Source organism: Etheostoma cragini, chromosome 3 (genome assembly GCF_013103735.1).
Source record: "Etheostoma cragini isolate CJK2018 chromosome 3, CSU_Ecrag_1.0, whole genome shotgun sequence".
Taxonomy (NCBI): domain Eukaryota; kingdom Metazoa; phylum Chordata; class Actinopteri; order Perciformes; family Percidae; genus Etheostoma; species Etheostoma cragini.
This window is the reverse complement of record NC_048409.1, coordinates 15413662-15434798: the sequence shown is the minus strand read 5'-3', so window position 1 is coordinate 15434798 and position 21137 is coordinate 15413662. Positions and strand designations below refer to the sequence as shown.

Genomic DNA, 21137 nt, shown 5'->3' with positions numbered 1-21137 from the left:
CCCCCCCCCCGACTACGCAATATATCAATATCCTGTCCATAAATATTACATACAGGATTGGTGACAAAGCGCAACCCTGGCCAACCCTCACCTGAAATGAGTCCAACTTGCTGCTGAGAACCTGGACAAAGCTCTCGCTTTGGTCATTCAGAGTTTTGATGGACCTGAGAAGGGACCACCTCAACCCGTACTCCCGCAGCACCTCCCACAGTATCTCCCGGGGGACCCGGTCATACGCCTTTTCCAGATCCACAAAACAGTTGTAGACCTTCTCCCAGGCTCCCTCCAGGATCCTTGCGAGAGTGAAGATCTTATCCGTTGTTCCAAGAATAGGACAGAATCATTGTTCCTCTTCAACCCGAGGTTTGACTATCGGCCAAACCCTACTTTCCAACACCTTGGAGTAGACTTTACCGGGGAGGCTGAGAAGTATTGTATTGCTCCTAATAAAATCTTTTATTGTGTCCCACAATATCCTGGGGTCTTCTACAGAGCCAACATTAATTTCTGAAAATATCTGGAATTCTGGTGTAAACTGAGTGATATAGGATTCATTTTTCAGTAAAGAAGTTTTGAAGCGCCATCTAACCGCATGTTGAGACAACTGGCCAATTGTGGTGCCGCAAAGGACCCCTTTATGTTCAGATAATGTCATTGGAAGTAACAGTGCTTTATCAATTAAATGAAATAATTGAGGGGACACAAAAAGAAAATCTATCCTGGAAAAGGATTTATGTGTACTTGAGATAAAGGACTAGTACTTACAGGTTGGATTTACTGTGCGCCAAGTGTCTATAGGCCCCAAGCTGCTGGCCCATGATTTCAGAGTATTTGTAGCCAGATCCTGATCACTAGTGGCCTTTGCATTCAACCGTTCAATATTTGGGTTCCACACAGCATTGAAATCTGCACCAACAATACAAGAACAGTCTGTTAACTCCAGATAGAGATATATAGATACTTTATTCATCCCGAAGGAAATTTTAGGCATTCAGTAGCAAGGCAATCATAACACAACAAACACATAAACATACTATCACACATACCTAAGAATAATAATAAAATTAAAATTGAAAATCCCTCATAGAAATGCAATGACCATTGTAATGATACTTTGGTAGACTGTGTGCAATGATGATAGTGCAAAAGTGCAAAAGTGAACAATTGAAAAAGTATAAACTGACTGCCATGTGACTGAATATGAATAAGAACATTATGTAGCAGGAGGAGGACGGGGCGATGTCCGGTTCACTTAGTCCTCAGCATCCCCGGCAGAGGTGAATGCTCTGTACTGGGCGCTGTCTCTGATCTTTAGTGTTCCCGGATAAAGCAGGAAAAAATCCAGACCCTTGACCCGCCTTGAACCCATGGTTTAATAGAAGGCTTGCTGCCGCTTGACCGTGTAGTTGCTGCAATCCGGGGAGAAGCAAGCTCCGTGCTTGTAGGTTTGCCTGCCTGGGGCAGGGGGACACGGGCACACACACACACATACACACACTTTCCATCTTGCTGGCAGGACAGATGGTGGCACTGGGTGATGCTAGAGGCCTGAAGGACAGCTCTAACTAGCTGCACACACGCATGCACGCACACACACAGTAGTTCCCATGTACAAGCACAAATATGGGACAACATACACATGAATAGACAGACAGACAGACAGACAGACAGACAGAAAGACACACACACACACACACACACACACACACACACACACCCCGCATACTGTCTGACTTGGTCATTGTTTGTCAAACATAATTTCTATTTCAAATGAGAACGTTTTTATCCAGCATGTGCATTGTGTGTGTGTGTGTGTATATGTGTGTGTGTGTGTGTGGACATGCACTATAGATAATCTTTCATAGTTTTCACATTGATTTGCAGCTGTTATCTCACACTGCAAAAAACTGCCTATATTATTGATGCTTTTGGTGTGTTGTGTTTCAGTGCCAGGTGAATGTAAGTGTGTCTGTGTCTTTTGTGCGTTTGTGCGTTTGTGTGTGTGTGTGTGTGTGTGTGTGTGTGTGTGTGTGCTGGGAATGTTGCTCAGGTATGCATGAATAATAAAAACCTCACTGTATGTTTATTTATCAGCAGGATGTCTTGTTGTCTTTGTCAGATAGAAAGAGAGCGGTGGAAAGTGTGCGTGTATTTTCCACGTGCATGCATACTGTATGAGAAAATATGAGTGTATTGTGTGTCTATTATTCATGTGGCATGGTTATGAATGGTGTTCACATGTCCTGGGAGCTTTCCACTCACAGAGCCTGGCAACTCTGTTCTCGAAGCTTCTCTCGAAGTGGGAGAGACAGGGCGTGGAAGAGGAGGGAGGGAAAAGGGCTGCTGCATTTTAGTGATAGCACAGACAGAGGCTGCAGGAACAGACGGGGGACGGGGAGAATCGATGAGAAAGGTAGAAATTAAAAGAGAGGAGCGGAGCATTGTCTGAGAGAGCATGACAGGATTCCCACACAGGTAAAATAACAAAACGCTTCAACTATTTATGAAACGTTTAAATGATATATTTTGAATACTAATAGTATTGACTTATTAGAGACTGGGAGAGGCACTTTTCTTCTTTTCTTTCCACGACAGCTTTCCTGGATGTCATAGAAGAGCAGTCAACCTGTCAAAGCATTCATGCATAAATCCATGCACATGTCCATCTCTCACCCATGCATTCATTCCTTCCTTCATTCGTTCCTTCTTCCCATCCTTCCTTCCTTCCTTCCTTCCAGCTTCAATCATGTCCATTTTACAATAATCTTTTAATTCCACCCACACACACATACACACACAAGCTTTTTTTTCTCCCCCTCTTCTTGATCCTCCTCCACCCGCCCTGCCTCCTCCCCCTCTCTCCATATCTCCTCTGCTGTCACTTAAACAGATCCTGAGGCCATCTATTTTTTCTTTTTATTATCCACATATCATTCTTCTCCAATCCTTCTATATCACTATCAGAGAGTCTCTCTGTTGTGTTAGTTTTCAGGCAACATTTTCCACGACTTTTTGTGTATTTTATTTTTTCTAGACTGTGACAAACGTGTACCTGAAGAAGCAGCAGAAGGGGGGGAAAGGGAGCACCCTTGCATCACTGTCCACAGCAAGTGAAAAGACAGCTCTGTTTCAGAAGAGGGGAGAAGAAACCACCTGTAATCATGTTGTCCTTCCATCGGTCTCAACAATAGGCAGCTGTCTCATTTCGTTGCCTGGGCCAAAAGAGAAATGCTGAATGGATCCCTATGTGCTGTTAGAGACAGGAGTAAAAAAAAAATAGCAAGCTTCTGGGAGGAAAAGGGAGGAGAGAGCAGTATGAGTCAGAGCACAGCAGCTAGAATAGTGTGTATTTGGCATGCAAGAGGAGAGGTACAGGGAGATAGAGGAACAATGAGAAAGATATAAGGGGGGGAATACAGAGGACTCAACCAGAAATCAGCAGTCATTAGACAGAAGAAGGACAGGAGGAAACAGAAGACACTGGCAGGAGGTTGTACGATATAGGGCAAGTGAATCAGCTTGCTAGAGGGAGACAAAGGCAAGTTTACAGAGTGAAGGTTTCATATGACTGAAGAGGGTTTGAGGGAAGGTTATTTGAAGGTTTGCTGCAGGGTGGAGAGTAAACAGAAACAGTGAAGGACAGAAGGACCGGCTTAATAAAAAACTATGTGAGCAGCTACAAGGGATAAGGTCCTGAGTGAGGAGACATTACTGAGGTTTGTACATGGCAGCACAAGCTTCAAGAAGGTTGACAAATTGATAGAGAGAAGAGAGGAACAAAAAAAGAGTAGAACATAGAGATGACGCGGCATGAGAACTTTAACTCTGATATCCCAGAGCAAGAGTTTCCCGTTAAATATTGATGCTGACACCCCACTCTGGAAAGAACTCGCTCCTTGCACCGTGGAGGGCGAAACAGAAGGAAAAAACACTGGCTTTTTTAAATTCTAAGGGATTTTTTCACCGGAATAAACAAGCAGTTAAGTGTGTCAGATGACAGCCGAGTTGGGATAAGTTCAAATGTTGCTACAAATTAAGACAAGACATACACATCTTGGGCCAGCTGTGCAAGTTCTCTGGGAGAGTGGAATTACTACAGAGAGAGGAACTGGACCTTCATCTTGTGTGGAAACAACGAAGAAGAAGGAAATTAACGTTGGAGAGATCACTAAGACTACATCAGGACCAGAACAATTTCTTCTTTTCTATGAGAACATGATCCACTTCTGGCTGATTAATACAGATCTGTTTTGGATTGACATGTTGTACCTGCTTTGACAGTCACTCTGGGGCTACATCACTGCCAGATGAGAGAAGCCAAACACTGCTGAAGCATTCACAAATCTTTCCTATTTTTACTTTGTCCTAGACTGATTGGAACTGTTCCAACTGTCTCTGAAAATGACCTCATTACAGAGATTTGGCCAGTGGAAGATTGCTGTCATGGCTTGAGGAAATGTAAGTGTGGAAATGATTTGATGTGCAACAACACACATCATCCTTAATTGGAAGCAGAGTGCATACTTCGTTTTTGTCTCCATGACTACATAAGGACAATTCTACAACTTATTTTAACCAAGGAGTTAAAATAGAGACTTCCTTTGCTGCGACCTGAATCACAGATTCCTCAAAACAGTAACGGAGGAGGACACAACAACACAGTCTCCATACAGCTGCGGATATACCAGCTGCATTTTTATGTGTGTGTGTGTGTGTGTGTGGAGGGCTATAAGGACTGTCAAAAAGCTCAGCTGTGTTTGTGTGTTTGCTTGTGTGGGTGTGGAGGTGTATGTGAGCCAAGCCGTGTCTAAGTGTATTTTCTAAGCATCCCCTGGAGCTGTGTGAGTGTGTGTTTTGTGTGTGTGTGTTGCCAGAATTCTCCCCACCAGCGACAGAGCTGGACCTGAACAGCAGTGGTGAGAGGGGGGACAGGGAGGGGGAGGAGGAGGAGAAGAGAGAGGTGAAAGAAACCAACAGGGCGGAGGATAAGAAAAAACTGACAACATGCTCGGATAAAGAAAAGAAAGAAGGGAGTTTTGGGCTGCCCCCCTGGTGCAATGTGTGGTGAGTACACGTTATCTGTATGGTATGCCGTCATGGCTGACATGTGTGTCAGTGTCTGTGCCTATGTATGAGTGCATGTACACGTTTTGTCCATCCAACAATGAGCATTATATTCCCTCAGAAGGTTGGCAAACTTTAAAGGTGACAGTTAGGACTCAGGACTCAGTCCTAATCCTAAAGACTCAGGGTTTAAGAGTATTAAGCTAGTCCACATTTTTGGATGCAGGTCATGTGATCTGACAGGATATGAGGGTCATGTGACATTCAGCATGGCACCTGAATGGAAACTGAACCAAGCCTATAAACCACTGTTGTTCTAACTTTTTTGTGTTAAAGTGCACTTTTGACATTGAAAAATTCTTATTGCACATCAGCATCCCAAATGCTACAAAATGAAACATTAGCTTTTCATAGTATGTAATATTATAAGAACTTATAGTGATACTCACTCTAGCATCTTGTGGTTTTGCAGTTCGGCAGTATTAATGTCTCTGCCACATTTTTTTTACTTGGCCACATGTTCAGCTATGTTAGCATGCTTCGAAAGCTTTGTGGTCTTTTCCTCATCAAAGTCGCCAGTTTCTCTGTATGATTATGCGAACAAACAACTCTGTGTTCTTGTTTTGGAATGATAGATGTTTTGGTAATGGTGTAAATGGTGTTAGAGCTTGCTAGGAACAATAGCACTGTTGGTAAGTTTTTCCCTACATACTAAGCAAAATGGAGTCAGTGTAGCTGAATCCTCAGTGAAAGAAGCTCTATGACAGATAATTGTCACTGTATTTCCTTGAGCTCGCTTTTTTTTCTTTCTTTTGATCCCCACTTTTAATGGGCCCATCAGTCCTAACCAGTATCAAGTCAAGGGTTTGTATTTTTCCTCTTTAAATATTTAGCCATCTTAATGTTAGCATTAGGCTCGTTCGAGATGAACTGCGCCTCGCCTCTAAAGTGGATGAGAGGTGGTGGCAGCAGCCGGGGGGGGGGGTTAGAAACACAAATTTATATAAAACGTCAACATGTTGAGTCAATTCAATTAACTGTTAAATCAGCTGTTAAATCAGCTGAGAGGCTGGTGTTTCCCAGCTTGCCCCGGGTCTGCCTGGGTCTTGCAGTCGTGGAAAAGCAGCTGCACTGCCTACCTCTCAGAACTGCGGCTGCCTTGAACTTGTGAGGTTATCGTTGCCTATGCGTGCACGACGTCAGAGCAAGTCGGGATCAAGTCGCACACTAATCTAACCGGCATGCATTGGGCTGCGATCGATTCTGTGCAGAACTGGCTCATCTCCAACGAGCCTATTGTCACATCTACCTGCATCTCTAACTCTATCTATTGAAATCAATAAGGTCATCACTCATCCTGCTAGCTACCGCCACCTACAGGCATGGAAGAGTATGTAAAAGTATTAAACGTTGACTTTGCCTTCCACCACCATAGACGCTCAACTTAATTATTTGGCACAACTTAAAGCTTCCCTATTATGCTCATTTTCAGTTACACAAATGTATTTTGAGGTTGCACCAGAATAAGTTTACGTGGTTTCATTTCCAAAAAACACCATATTTTTGTTGTACTGCACATTGCTGTAAATCCCGTTTCCACCCTGCGTTTAGGTCTCTGTTTTAGCTACAGAGTGAGACATCTCACTTGTTTAAGCTACAAAGTGAGACATCTCCCTTCTATACTATCTTTGTTGGGAGTCGCACATGCTCAGTAGCTAGGTAAGATCACATCAGCTAGATAACTCTTACTTCAACCTTTGTCAGTACAAGGCAGGATTAGCTGGGAGACTTCATCTAAATGAGGGTGCACGTCTGGAATACCTGCAGAACAGGGACATGGAAGGAGTTCTTTTGTATTTCTACATGATGTAGAAAGCCGTGCAGATTTTGAACAGCTCACCAGGAGACTGAAGGCAGAGGACAAACAGAAACCTGTTTCTCACTGAAAACAGCATGGTTAGTTTTTTTTCCAAGTTTGAATGTGTGTGAAAGAACCAGAGACACTAAATGATATCCGAAATCCCAGAAAAAGTGATTTCTTTCATAATATGGACACTTTAAGATACAATTTTCTGGACCACTTAGGTTAAATTAACACCTGATAATCTTTCATCGCGGCATACTTGTTGAAAAAAAAGCCATAAAGCTTGTTAAACCATACAGGATGCCTACTATGTTAATGTTAGAGGATGTTTCTCTCGCATTTGTAATGGTATAGTGGAATATGTTCACACATAGAATTAACAACACTATCACTTTTTTCTTACTGTCACAAATACAGCACAAACATGGTGTCACACTGTCTTACAGTAAACACATTCATCCTCTCTTCCCCTCTCTAGTTTTTCCTCACACATACATACACACTATAAAAACACATGTGTACAAACTCGGAGGAAGCGGGGCTGTGTCTGAGGAGAAGTGACAGTCGCTTCATGGCCGCTGGCGTCATATTCTAGCAGCACTGGCCAGCCAGTGTGTGTGTGTGTGTGTGTGTGTGTGTGTGTGTGTGTGTGTGTGTGTGTATGTGTGAGTGTCTGTGCGTCAAAGAAAGACAACTAGAGATAGAAACGAGAGACATTGTGAGTGTATCAAAAGCATGTGTGTTTTTCCATGAAGGCTTCATAAAATAAAATTACAATCCTTAAACTATTGCCTTATTGCTCACCATGCGAGGATATGTCTTTTGGCAATAAACAGATGATCTTTACAGCTCAGTTTTGTCCCACACAAGAACTCTTCTTGTGCATATGTCTGTTTGTATCATTGATTTCTGCTGAACGGAGATGTTTGTATTGTAAAAACCACAAAAGCTGAGAGATCAGTGATTGAGACTTTCTGTGGAGTCACTAACAGTACCAATCAATATCTGCAAATCCTTCATCACCTGGATAGTTACTACTGTTACTAATACTGTTACTACTGGATAGTCAAGACACAGTACATCACACACATTATTAGTATTTTGCCTGGCTTACTATTAATAATATAATATCTTGGACCGTGATTAGTTAAAAACATAAAATGTCCTCATCATGATATGTCAATGTCAAGAGCATACAATGAGATGAAGTACAATCCCATAAACATCCATGTGAGACACAGTACTCTGGACATTAGGATCTCACATCATTCAAATCAGAGAACCCAGGTTTTAGCTACAATGATTTCAATAGACACACCCCAGCTTCATAAGCGTTAACGTTATCTAGAGTTCACTCTACAACAGACATCATTGTCCCAGTGACAGCTGAGACAGAAAGATACAAGTGATACATTTCCTTTATTTGGAAGTATTTTGGAAGCATTTTGCTTTCATTATTGAGCTGAAAGGAAATGAAAGATGGGAGTTGGGGGATCACAGGCAACACAGCTGGACTCAAACCTGGTACATTGCGTTTTTATGGCCAGCATAAACACCTTGGCCCCCAGGACACTCGAAGACAGATTAATGTGCAATGAATGGCAGATTGGGAAATGTCAGAAAAACAGCTAAGTGTGGGTGAAGAGTGAAAGATATCCATCTCTGCAATGCAGTGTGGGATGTATGTGTACTTTTGTCTTAAATATTTAAGCGATTTATTTCTAAATAAAAAATTCTAAAATAATTAATCTGGCTAGCGGTCATGTAAAGAGTGATATAGTGTTGTGTTAAAGAGACAACCTGACTAAAGCAGATTCTTATGAGTGGCATTTGTGCTGGTGATAGACCACAGATCTTTCTGCAATGATACATTTTTCATACCCTGTATATAACTGTATCATAACTGTACTTACAGTACATAAACACACAAGTGACACTGAATGAAAAAGAGTGTGGCTATTTAGATACTGCAAATGAAAGATTACATATATTACTAAAAGGGCATGCTGGGAAGAGGTTGAGCAATAAAACAGTCATCCATTCAAACCAACAGCTGCCTGCCATGTTGCACAGGTGACGCGCTGGTAGCTGTGGGAAACAAAATTAAATCTGCTGTTATCAAAACTACTGTCAACCCTGCTATGATTATGACGATGAATGCTGGGTAGATAAAGCAGTGAGTGGATCCTATGTGATTTAATCTTTTCACATAGAGATGTAACAGTGTATTTAAACAACCTACCATGTTTGAGAGGTTTGATTTTAATTCAATGTTAAATCATTCCAAAATAATTAACGATAACAGTCCTAGACACTAAAATCATTCGTATCCAATGTGAATACATAGCCACACAAAACGATTAAGTAGACCAAACTCTCCATGGAACTTATTTGCTCATTAAGAGCATTGGAGTCAGTGTCAGTCAGTCCTGGATCTACTCTACTCACACTGCAGTAGTGGGTAAACTAGGTTTACGCATGTGTATATGTAGTGTTTTATACTGTATATTCACTTTTGAGATGCAAACACATGGACAACACCTGAGATGAAATGTGTGTGTTTGTGTGTGTGAGATTGTGTGTGTGTGTGTGTGTGTGTGAGATTGTGTGTGTGTGAGATTGTGATTATGCGTGTTGGACATTACAAGATGTGGAGACAGTCTAGTCTACCTTTTGCTAACGTTTCAGACAAAGATCAGAACAAGACCATAAAAGCATCTTAAAGGGAAAGGTTGCTGCTATTTGAGACTTCACGAATTACCCAAACACACACGCATGCACAAACACACGCATACACACACTTCCTCATCCATCTTTTCTTCCATCATCAATCTCCAACAATCTCATTCCTTTTTCAGTGTCCTTTCATTCTTCAATCTCTTATTTACCCCTATGGTTCTCTTCTCTTTAGACTGTATCTCTCAATAATACGTATGTATGCAGTGGTGCGTAGAGTAGCCAAAAATTGTACTCAAGTAAAAGTACTTTTACTTCAGACTAATACGACTCAAGTAAAAGTGAAAAGTAGTCATCCAAATAATTACTTGAGGACGAGTAAAAAAAAAAAGTGCATGGTGTTAAAAAATACTCAAGTACAGAGTAACTGTACTTGAGTCTGATTTATTTTTTAACACAAGCATTCAATCAGACATAGTGTTGCTGCTGTTCCACACTTTTACTAAAGGTAAACGCGGGGGGGATGAAAATGCAGCGTAGAACACCACAGAGGTAAAAAGAAAAGTAACAAGCACATTGAAGCCTTCACAAATCTACTCAAGTAAAAGTAATACGTATTGTGATTTAAAACTACTCCTAGAAGTATAATTTTTTCAGAAACTTACTCAAGTAAATGTAAAGGAGTAAATGTAACTTGTTACTAGCCACCTCTGAATGTATGTAATGGGACAAAACATTTTTAAGCTTCTGGTCTGGATGCTAACTGGAGATGGGGCAGAACATGTTAGCAGGTCTGCCTCTGATTATGTCAAATTATGCCCATTTGTCTGGCTGTCTATTACTTGGTTGGTCTATTTGTCTCTCTCTTTTTCTCTCTCCTGTACAGTGTTTAACTGTCTGCCTCTCTGCTGGTCCTCAATTGATCTTATTATAAATTTGAGATCTTCTGTCTTTCTATTTATATAAACACCCATCTGGCTATTTAGACCATACTCAAAAATAGGGATGCAACACAACTGGAGCTGTAATTCAATCCCTCAAATTCCAAACAGTCCCATAAATCCTGTGATTTAACAAATCCTCACATTATTTGTAGAAGATTCCAATTTTGTCCAAACTAAATCCTTTTCCTCCTGAAATAATGCAATTCTAATTCCCTGGTGAAGAGCTTATGTCAGATAAAATGAAACCATTCTCAACAGACTCTGATAGGCTTCTTAAGCAGTGCTCGCAATCACCCATTACACTCTAAAAAGCTCCAGCCATTGAAATCTTACTAATAAAACCTTGAAATTAAACATGTTGTTTGTGAACCTTCTTGAAAAGATTACGCAGCCTCATAGGAAGCACTACGTGTGTATTGAAGGGCAACTATTCCTTCAAGAACATTACACCTCTTGGTTATGTCTGCACATATCAGTGCTTGTCGGCTATTTTAGGAACAAACAATACTGCTAACATTTCCAAAAAGTTAACTTTCTGAAGGAAAAAATGTACTTTATTTAATAAGTGACTTATTTCAGTAAATCAATCTTTCTTCTTTCTGTGTGTAATGTCACAGGCTCTTATTTACATTCTAGATGTTTCATGAGATTACACCAGTTGAGAATATGACCTCTCAGACTCTGGAATAATGCACACTGCATTGTAGTTGGACCATCCGTAGGGACTTCATATCACACCCTATATACATTAATCTGACTAATGTGAGAGCAGAGAAGCTATCTGCACCAATTATGATGGATATTATGCAAGAATTTCATGGGGCAGACCACCTTGCATTGCTAAATCAGCGGGAAAGCCATTGGTGAATTCCCCAGTGTTACTCGGTACTTCTACTGTATGACCCTGTGTCCTTGTGGTCTGGGTCAAAATAAAATGAAAATAATATTTGCCATATGCAGCTTTAATTACACATTTTACTAAAATACATGCCTTGTTTGCATGAAAATGTTATGAATACATTAGGGAATTTAGATTAAGGAACACAGCTTTATTGTTTTAGTTAATTAATGGTCACAATTTGAATTCTGAATAATAGTTCTGTACAGCGAAAAACTTTTAACTAACCCCTAAAGATTGAAATGAGCAAACATGAGATTTCATTTGTCAACAATGCAATAAACCAAGATTTATGGGAAAAACCTTCAAATTGACAAATATATAATTGTATTTATTTGTTTGTATCACTAATAAGGGGTACAGAAAAAGTTCTATAAATTATTGCTAGCAATAGGCAATTTGGGATTTTTAACAGGGGGGACGGACCCAATTTGTTTCATTCACTCGTGACTAGCGAATCCTGAACTGACAGAAGATCAGCACTCAAAACAAGTTGCACTTACAAATCTGCCTGCTATTTCAGCACCAAGGACAGCGCCATAGATTTATCAAAACACAGCACAGTACTAATATTTCAGAGCCATGGTCAGGGATATAGATTCTAACTTGGACATACCTCAGTCAGATAAACGATCAATGAGTCAGACAGACTTGAACTAACCCCTCGGCCCCTGTTCTCTCTCTGCTCTAGGTGATGGGAAGGGAGTATGGCAGGTTAACAAGGGCATGCATTTTTGTCATTTGGCTATTAATTCGCCTACAGACCACAAGACAATCAAATCCAATACCTCCTGCTCTTTTGTGGGAATAATTTGTTGGAATAATAGAAGTTTGATTAGCTGAAATAGAATTAATGCGCTCAAAAATAATTTCAATGACTGAATGCTTGAGCTGCTGCGGTTCATTAATAGGATGTTCTTGAAGGGAAGGAAGAAGGGAGGAAAAGAGAGTAGAAAAGAAAGAGAGTGTTGGAATAACTGAATGTGGGGTGTTGCACAGTCTAATGTGTGTCACTGGATGGTAGAAAAGTGCAGTTGAATGGCATTATACTGTGCAAATGTCAACGTTTTCCTTTTTTTCAAGCATATGTGCTGTATGTGAACACATTTACAATGTACAAATACACATATGCTGTGACAAATATACATGCTCTCAGAAGTGCAACACAATTAGGCGTAAAGATTCTCAAATCATTATTTGTACACAGTTTTGCAAGGCAAGGCAAGGCAGCTTTATTTGTATAGCACATTTCAGCAACAGGGAAATTCAAAGTGCTTTACATAAAATCAGTTAAACAGATAAAACACAAGTACAAACAGTTAAAAATCATAAGCATCGAAAACCGATAAAACACATGAATAGACAGTTAAAAACAAAATAGGAGTTTTTAAACTTTAGACTAACTTTCACACTAAATTGTCAATGTTAGTGCTGTCCTTTGTGATCACCTCAGTGTCACTACCTTTCACGACATTTTTAGAGACGTTACTTTTTGTCTCTGACTCTTCTTCACACTAATTAAGCCAATATAGTGCTGCCATACATGTCTATTGCATGCAAAGTTACGGTATTCCAATACTACAAAAAAAACTAAACCATAATATAACATTTGCAAATCAAATGTAAGAAGAATACAACATAGAGTCATATATCAAAATGTGTTGTAAAAGACAACACATTTCAGAAGGACCTGCTTAAAAAGCAGACATCTGACAAGTACGGAACTGTTCAGTGTAAGATCATGCTGCATTACACATTAAGTATTTGACAGCTTATTTGCTGGACTGCCTTGTGCTTTTGGTCAAGTTACAGTACAGAACACAATATACCTTGTTTAGACTGACCTTAATTGGACCATTAAATGGTGAATACTAGATACACTCTAACATGTGGCCAGCCATTTTCTCCCACAGCTGCAGGAAGTGAAGGTATAACCACAGTTGCAGTGTCCAGTTTGGTTTATCTTTAATACTGTGTTTATCATACCTTTCATTGCAACAACACGGCCTGTTGTAGTCAACATTTCTGGTGTTTTCTATTTTCTCTATTGTACTTTCTTTTGTTTTTTTCTTTTTGTTTCTTCATTCTGAGGCCTTTATGCCCCTGCGTTGGAGGTGTGTCATGCATTCCCTCTAATTGGGTCGGAAATAATCACGTTACACTGTTGAATGACTAAGCTGCATAAAAAGATAGTGGCACACACACACACACACACACACACACACACACACACACACACACACACACACACACACACACACACACACACACACACAAACACAGCTGCCAGAACAGCTGCTGGATGTGGAAATGGTTCCCAGCGCACCAACAACTTGAAAAGATACAACAAGTGGAGAACAGAGTAAAGGATGCAGGAGGCAAGTAAAGAGACGCTTCTGAAAATTCAGCTTTTTTGTGTTTACACAAGAATTTGAGAAGTAGAGATTGTCCATAAAGCAGTACCTTTCTTCATGATTACAAAATGTACCAATGTTACTGATTAGTGGACCTAAGTGTGAACAGCTCAGGGCAGTGGAGATCTCATATAAAGCTCAGAAGTAATTCAGTCTCACACACACACACACACACACAGATATTAATAAACACACTTGGGTGTCCTCATCCTATCCTCCTTTCCTCTCTGCATTCCCAAACAGTCCGAGAGGACTGCTGATAATTTCCTCATCAGCATCCAAACTCAATCATTTTTTACTGACACCAGTGATCTCACATTAGCACTCTTAGTGGCAGAGGATATAAAAAAGTTCAAAGGATGGAAGGAGAAATATTTGAGGAAGAGAAGACGTCGAGGTGAATGTGATGAAGGTGTGCAATTACGTAATAGCACTACAGGCTGTTGGTACTGTATTGGATGTTGTCTTGCAGTTGATGGGAATGCGAAAGAAGTGAGAAAAGACTAAGGAAGAGAAAGAGGTAGTGAGAAGTTGGGAGATGTGAGGACAGGAGCAGTAGTAGAAGTGATCCGGTCTCATTTCCTGCCTTTTATTCAATTTGAACTGTCTAGTGCCCCATAATTAATATTATTATCAAGCCTGATTTGATATCAGCCAACACCCCCATCTTTTTTCCCTATTTACCTTATTATTTATGTGTTTTAATTGAATTTTTGTTGTTATATTTCTGTCTTTTTTTCTTGCCCAGATTGCTGTACAGTGTGTGTTCAGTGCTTTTACATGTTGTTAAATGTGGTGTGACACACTTCTATTGGTGCAGATGTTGAGTAGAACAACGTCAAAATCTCATTTCATTCTCACCCTTACTTAAAACCCTTTATTTTTCAATATTCAATACCCAAATGCATGCAAAAACATGTTGTGACTAAAAGATGTGTGCGGTGTGTGTGTGTGTGTGTGTGTGTGTTTGTGTGTGTGTTTAGAAAATAAGGGGACAAGTTTTAGCTACTTTGTTCAAAATCAATAACTTGTTTCTTTCTCTTCTGCCTCCTATTTCCATTTGCCCCCATCTCTGACTCCATAATCCAGGCGTGGCGCCCTGTGGGGGTGGGGTTCTGTGATGGTAACCATGGTCCCCGGCAGCCGCTATGTCTGCAGCGCTCACGCTAGAGAGGAAGACACGACAAATGACCGCGAGGAGCGAATTTTAGCTGTGCTGGGCATAATAGGAACCATCCTCAATCTTTTAGTGGTCATATTTGTCTACATCTACACCTCCGTCACCTAAGGTTGTCTGCAAGAATTTAAATGAGGGACGTTGACACCGTCCTTAACCTTTCTCCGAACTGCCACCCTCCTCCTCTTTAAGTATTTATATACCTAAGAGGGTTTGAGTATTCAGATTGAGCGGTAAGATGTGAAGATCCTTGGCAGTGACTTCAACTGGATAGTAGCCATATTTATCTACACCTGCATCACTGCTTATCCCTTAAGCTTTGCTCTGTTAGCTAAAAAGTACTGACAATCACAGGGAAGAAGTTGCAGGTGGAGTCATCTGCACTTTCCTCCAATTGATGAAACTGCATCTTCAAGACAATTTCACACAACCACACATGTCACATGACAGTATATCCAGTCTAGTAATGGGCATCTGTATTCATATGACTGGGGCCAAGCATTTCTGTGACTGCTCAGACAAGTGCCATTGATGTAATGGTGGTCCTATTTGACTGTGTTGCATCTTCATCTTTGTAACGTGTGTTACATGTCATATGAATCAAACTCCTTTGTGACATTTAAGATATCACTGCCAGTTCATTTTATCTAAATGGTGTGACAACAAAGGCACCTTTGATTTAACCAGACTGGTTGTGATTTAACCACATTGGGTAGGGAAAGATGTGGTACGCCATTAAAACTATTTAAAGGGACCAACATTTCCAAGTGAATTATTAACAGAGGAACCCATAGGCATATCTACTTCTGAGCACCCTTAAATCTACTTGAATAGTACATGTATACAAATATATGGATTATTACTCACACCCATTGCTAAAACTGTTTTTTGTGGTTAGTAGAGGGACTGAAAAACATTTACATGGACATAACGTGTCCACACCTGAGCACACCAGAGGAGAGATTCCTGGCAGTGTTGGGAGTCATCGGCATTATACGCAACCTTCTGCTGCTAGTCTTTGTCTATATATACACCTCCATCTGATATATTTACCTGCACACTGTATATCAGCTATTAGATACACCTGCCACACCTAACAGCACCTGTACCTTAGACTGTTCTTCGACCACACCTGTATATATTGTACCTAAGTAAAACCTGGTACAAAGCCAATTTGGGGATTATATGATATTCTAGGCAGCTTTACGTGCCTGTTAATATAGTGATACTCCAACAATAGTGGCAACATGCACAGAAGGTGATGAGAGAATTGAGAGGCCAAAGCAGTGCCACTCACTGACACAAACTAATTTATAATAAATAAATACACTTTAAGAATTTACATTTTAAAGTTGGTGTTTTTGTAGATACAGTACTATTTTCACATATGTGCATGATGAGATGTTTAAATGTTGTTTCAAACTTGTATTATTATTATTATTATCTTCATCAAGATTTGACCAAAATACCTGACGTCAAGACTGCCATTTCCTATTGTTAATCTTTTTGTTATACATGTTTATTGATGGTGGAAACACTCATGGAATTGAATGGTGTTGATGTTTCAGTCTGTGCAGTGGCTCTGCACACCATTAAAGATCTCTCTGTTGAAGGGCGGTGCAGTGGGATAATGGTCTATTTTCTGGTGCCGTGTTTGTGTGATTGGCTCTGTAAGCCATGTGCAACAGAGCAAAGCGTGGAACTGAGACAATGTTGCGCAAAGCAAGACGGTGGCCTGTTGCGATGCAACACGAAGAACCGCAACAGTAAAAAAAGAGTCAGGCTGAACAAGTGTGGATTATCTAAAAAAAGACGATTTAAAACCTCTGTACAAGGCTTCATCATCCGTCTCAAAACTCATAAAAGCACAAAAACCTCCCAGGGATTCGGTTACAACATTTCCTCTAAAGCTGCATGTCACTCTGGATATGATTTTAGGTCTAAGCACAAAAGCCAATAGCAACAATGTTTGGTAAGAAGCTCAACAAATATCTATGATTCTGGGGGTTACATTCTATTTTTTATGAAGTGTAGAATAGAACAGATAAGTATTTCAATGGCCATGGCTACAGAACAAGTGACTGCGACTTTCCTGCATGAATAATTACATTTTACAAAGATGTATTAGTTGCTTTGTTGAGTTTTAAAACAGCAAAGATGACAACTCAAAAGGGTACACATTTTATTTACCTGTATAAGGACTCTCTTTCTCACACACTTTCTACACTTTCTACAGAAGTACTTTACTTGAGGACCCTTATTGACAAATTGCTTTAGCCCCTGTCCTTAACCTTAACACAACATACCTATTCTCAAAACTCTACAGTATGTGGTGTTAACCTGAATCTAATTCTGGAAATCCTAAACAAAAAAAGACTTTTCACAATTAAGATTTAATTTTCTTCATCAATTCTATTGATTATGTCTACATTGTACTCACCAAAGTAATTGCTGAGATCTGGGGACTCGGTGGCTTTACAAAAAAGTAGATATCCAACAAAGCAAAATACACAAGGTTACTCAAACTCATTCAGAAGAGACAATGAAGGTAAACTTTCAACAATATACCCAAACTCTTTGTTTAGCTGACAACTTCCTGGTTCAACTTTGACCTGCCATATTTGTTGTAGTAATGCACATTCAAGATTTTCCTACGCAGGGAGAGATTATTAGCAACATTACGGGTTTACTCACTTTTCAAATTAAAATAATCTGGCAAATCTGTTTACAATCTGTATGATTATCTGACAGTCATCAAATCATTATCAAATCTTTGATGACCCTTGAACTTAGTTTTAGAGATCTGAGATCTCAACAATTAGTTCAGAATACTTAAAACCAGTGCCGGACCCGATACTATCTCAGCATGGCATTCAATGGTTGATAAGGTAACTGTAACTTAATAGCTGTATTTACATTGTTGGTTTTGAGGTCTGTTATGGCCGGTAAAATCTGTTAGAGAGCCAGGGTATGAGGGATTGGGTGGGGGGGGGGGGGGGGGTTATTTTTTATTGTTGTCTAATGTTAATTGTGTGTTTAGTTTGATTGGGAAAAAAAAAAGTTGTTCACAAAAAAAGAATACTTAAAACCACAAAAATAAAACTCAAATTCTACTTAACCATTATTTTCATTCAACCTTAAAACTTTAAACTTTAAATATGTGAAGTGAGAACCAGCCAAAATATTCCAAAACATTCAAACTCTCAATACCTAGACTCAAACTGGTCCTCTCGTCATGAGATTAATTTTACACCATCTTTCAGCACACATCAGGAGAGCCGCCTGTTACCACGCTAAGATCAGTGTGACTTGCACATTTATTTCCTGTCACATCCAATAAATGTACAGTGGAGTTTGTTGAGCTAAATCCATTTTGGGAGTGAACCAAAGGCACCTTTAGTTTGTCAGACATATGCTGTTAGACTGTAACAGTCAAAGACACAGCTGTGCAGAAGGTTTGGATTGCCTTTTGGCAAGTGTTTATTCACTTTTTAATATGGCACACTTTAACAAATGACTTAGTAAGTATTATGTAATGTCTTCATTTAAGTTTAGGAAATCCTTTACTGTCATTTACTAATGTAATATGTCTTACTAGAAAATGAGAATCCCAACAACATTTATTTAATGATTATTAACATTACCAACCATATTAATAACAAATAGAAAGAACAATCACCAGCTAACATTCCTTCTGAAAATGTTGCAATTCATCACTAAAGCAACAGTAAATTGTTTATCAACCGTTACTAACAAAATTGGTGTTTGTAATCCCTTTTACAGCGTACCATGTAAAGTGGTACCAATTTTAAAAAAAGGCCGGCAGCAAATCTTTCAAAAGAAAATATGTAGAATAAAACAACTGAAACTAATTTGTTTTTGTTATTTGTTCTGTAAAGGTATTTGTAAAAACTACGAGGCGTACTAAACCATTTTATACTACCAAGGTTATTTATTGAGCCTTTAGTATATATATTAAATGACTTTTGCAAAATAATAATACACATAAAATAATAATCATTGCTGATTTAAAGCCTTCGTTATAGTTTTCTGCCTTGGTTAGGGAGGAACATCCATCACGTCAGCAGTCAACAGCATGGACTAATATTAGATAAAAGTCTAGGACTTGTCTACTGTAGCTTTTGATGAGTCGCCCTAACTCCATGGCTACAATACGTGTTATTGTGTGTATACTGCATGCAGTTCAAGTTTTCGGTTGAGACCAGTTTTAACAGATTCACTGCCAAGCAAGCCAATGAGAGAAGAGAGCCTAGAGGGTGAGTGCTGGCCATCTGCTGTCCCACTAGACATTCAGCCACCTCCTCAAAATACACACACACACACACACAAACACACACACACACACACTTTTTTAAACAAATACAAATATCTCACTAATACATTTTAAATCGAAACTTGTTTACATTTTTAGGATTTATTTGACGCCTGTTATAGTGTTTTCTGTTTTAATTTGACGTGGTAAGGAGGCAAACATGTGCACACACATTATGTCATGGAAATAATCTTCAATTCCAGAGGAAAAACAGATGCATTAAAGTACACTAGGGACTCCTAACCACTGCCCCAGGCACGGGTTGTTTACACAAAACACTGAAAAAAAGAAAGCAGTGTTCAAAGACAGCAAATGCTCATTCTGAGTCTGGATTCTAGAATGCTCATTCTCTGAGTGAGCCAGTCAGCGACTGTGTTATGTTCAGCCAGAGCAAAGACTGACTCTCGTGTTCTTTCATGATGCATGAGCTGAATACATTTTTAGCATGAGAGGACACATTGGACACAGACGGTTTAAGACTAGACAAGAGAAAATGATGTGGACAAGATGATCCCTAAGATATTTTAATGTTGATTCAGGGCAACAAAGCTGAAGAATATTGATATATCTCAGATTTTGACAAAATAATAATAAATAACTAAAAACACTGATCTGCATGAGAAGGCTGAATTGTTACATCCCAGTTTTGTACAAAAATCGGGCACAACAGTTTCCAGTTTTACAATATTTGTTGGTTAGCACAAGACTGAGCAAAGGTCCTGGCATGCATATTTTACATTTCACTTCTCTTTTTAAATGCAAACTATTCCATAAGCAAACAGGACAACTGTCAGGTGTAAGAAAGCCTGAGAAATGAACCATTAACCAAAATTTTGTAAGACATACTGGGCAGTAGCTGCTACAGTACTAATCAGGCAAACTGTAGATTTGAAAAGGGAGATATCCAGAATGACTGTCTAATAGTCATTTGTCTAACATGTGATAAAGTTATTTTATGAAATTGAAGAAATTGTCTCTTGAACTGTGTCAGAACAACATGTTAATTTCTGATGAAGCCAATAAAGAACAGTTTGTAACAATCCTTTAAAGCTTTAGCTGCAAGATCTGGTGTACGTTTGTGTAACGTTTATACATAGTACATGTATGTATATATGATGTATTATTATAGTAATGCCAATAAAATGTTCTCCTCTGCTTTTTTGATTTGATATAATTTTTGGACCTCTGACATTGATTAAGCTAAGATATTGTGAAAGAACGCAACACTTTTCAAATGCTCTATGAATGCAGGTAAGAAGTCAAACTTTCATGACATTTACATATCTTGTGCCTGTTTTAATCTGCGTCTTTTCCTCCTTGATCTGTTGTGGTTCTGCTCTAGTTATATTATCCTAACCTCCCAGGGGTATGTCTGACTTGAAAAGGCATCTAACACATCTAATTTTGTGCCTCTTATTTCAAAATCAACTTAACATGTAAAAAAAGAAAAAAAAAAAAAATAGTGTGATTTTGAGGCATTTGTACAGCTGGTGTGTTTAGCATATTGTTTTTGTACTCTTAATTCTAAATTACCAACAAATCAGGGGTCTGCATCATCATTTACTTGCATAATATCTACTCTACACATTTGTCACGGATTAAAGTGTTGAAAATGTTTAGATTATCCATCCATCCATCCATCCATCTTCATCCGCTTATCCAGTATCGGGTCGCGGGGGCAGCAGCTCTAGTAGGGGACCCCAAACTTCCCTTTCCCGAGCCACATCAACCAGCTCCGACTGGGGGATCCCGAGGCGTTCCCAGGCC

At 39.4% G+C, this 21137-nt stretch overlaps 1 long non-coding RNA gene across 1 annotated transcript; it reads left to right on the top strand.

The window, feature by feature from the left end:
• Positions 1 to 2330: 2330 nt before the first annotated feature.
• On the top strand, positions 2331 to 16980 carry LOC117940713. Its single transcript, XR_004655803.1, has 3 exons — positions 2331 to 2475; positions 3035 to 5064; positions 14950 to 16980. It is a non-coding gene; the product is annotated as an uncharacterized LOC117940713 (long non-coding RNA).
• Positions 16981 to 21137: the final 4157 nt, after the last annotated feature.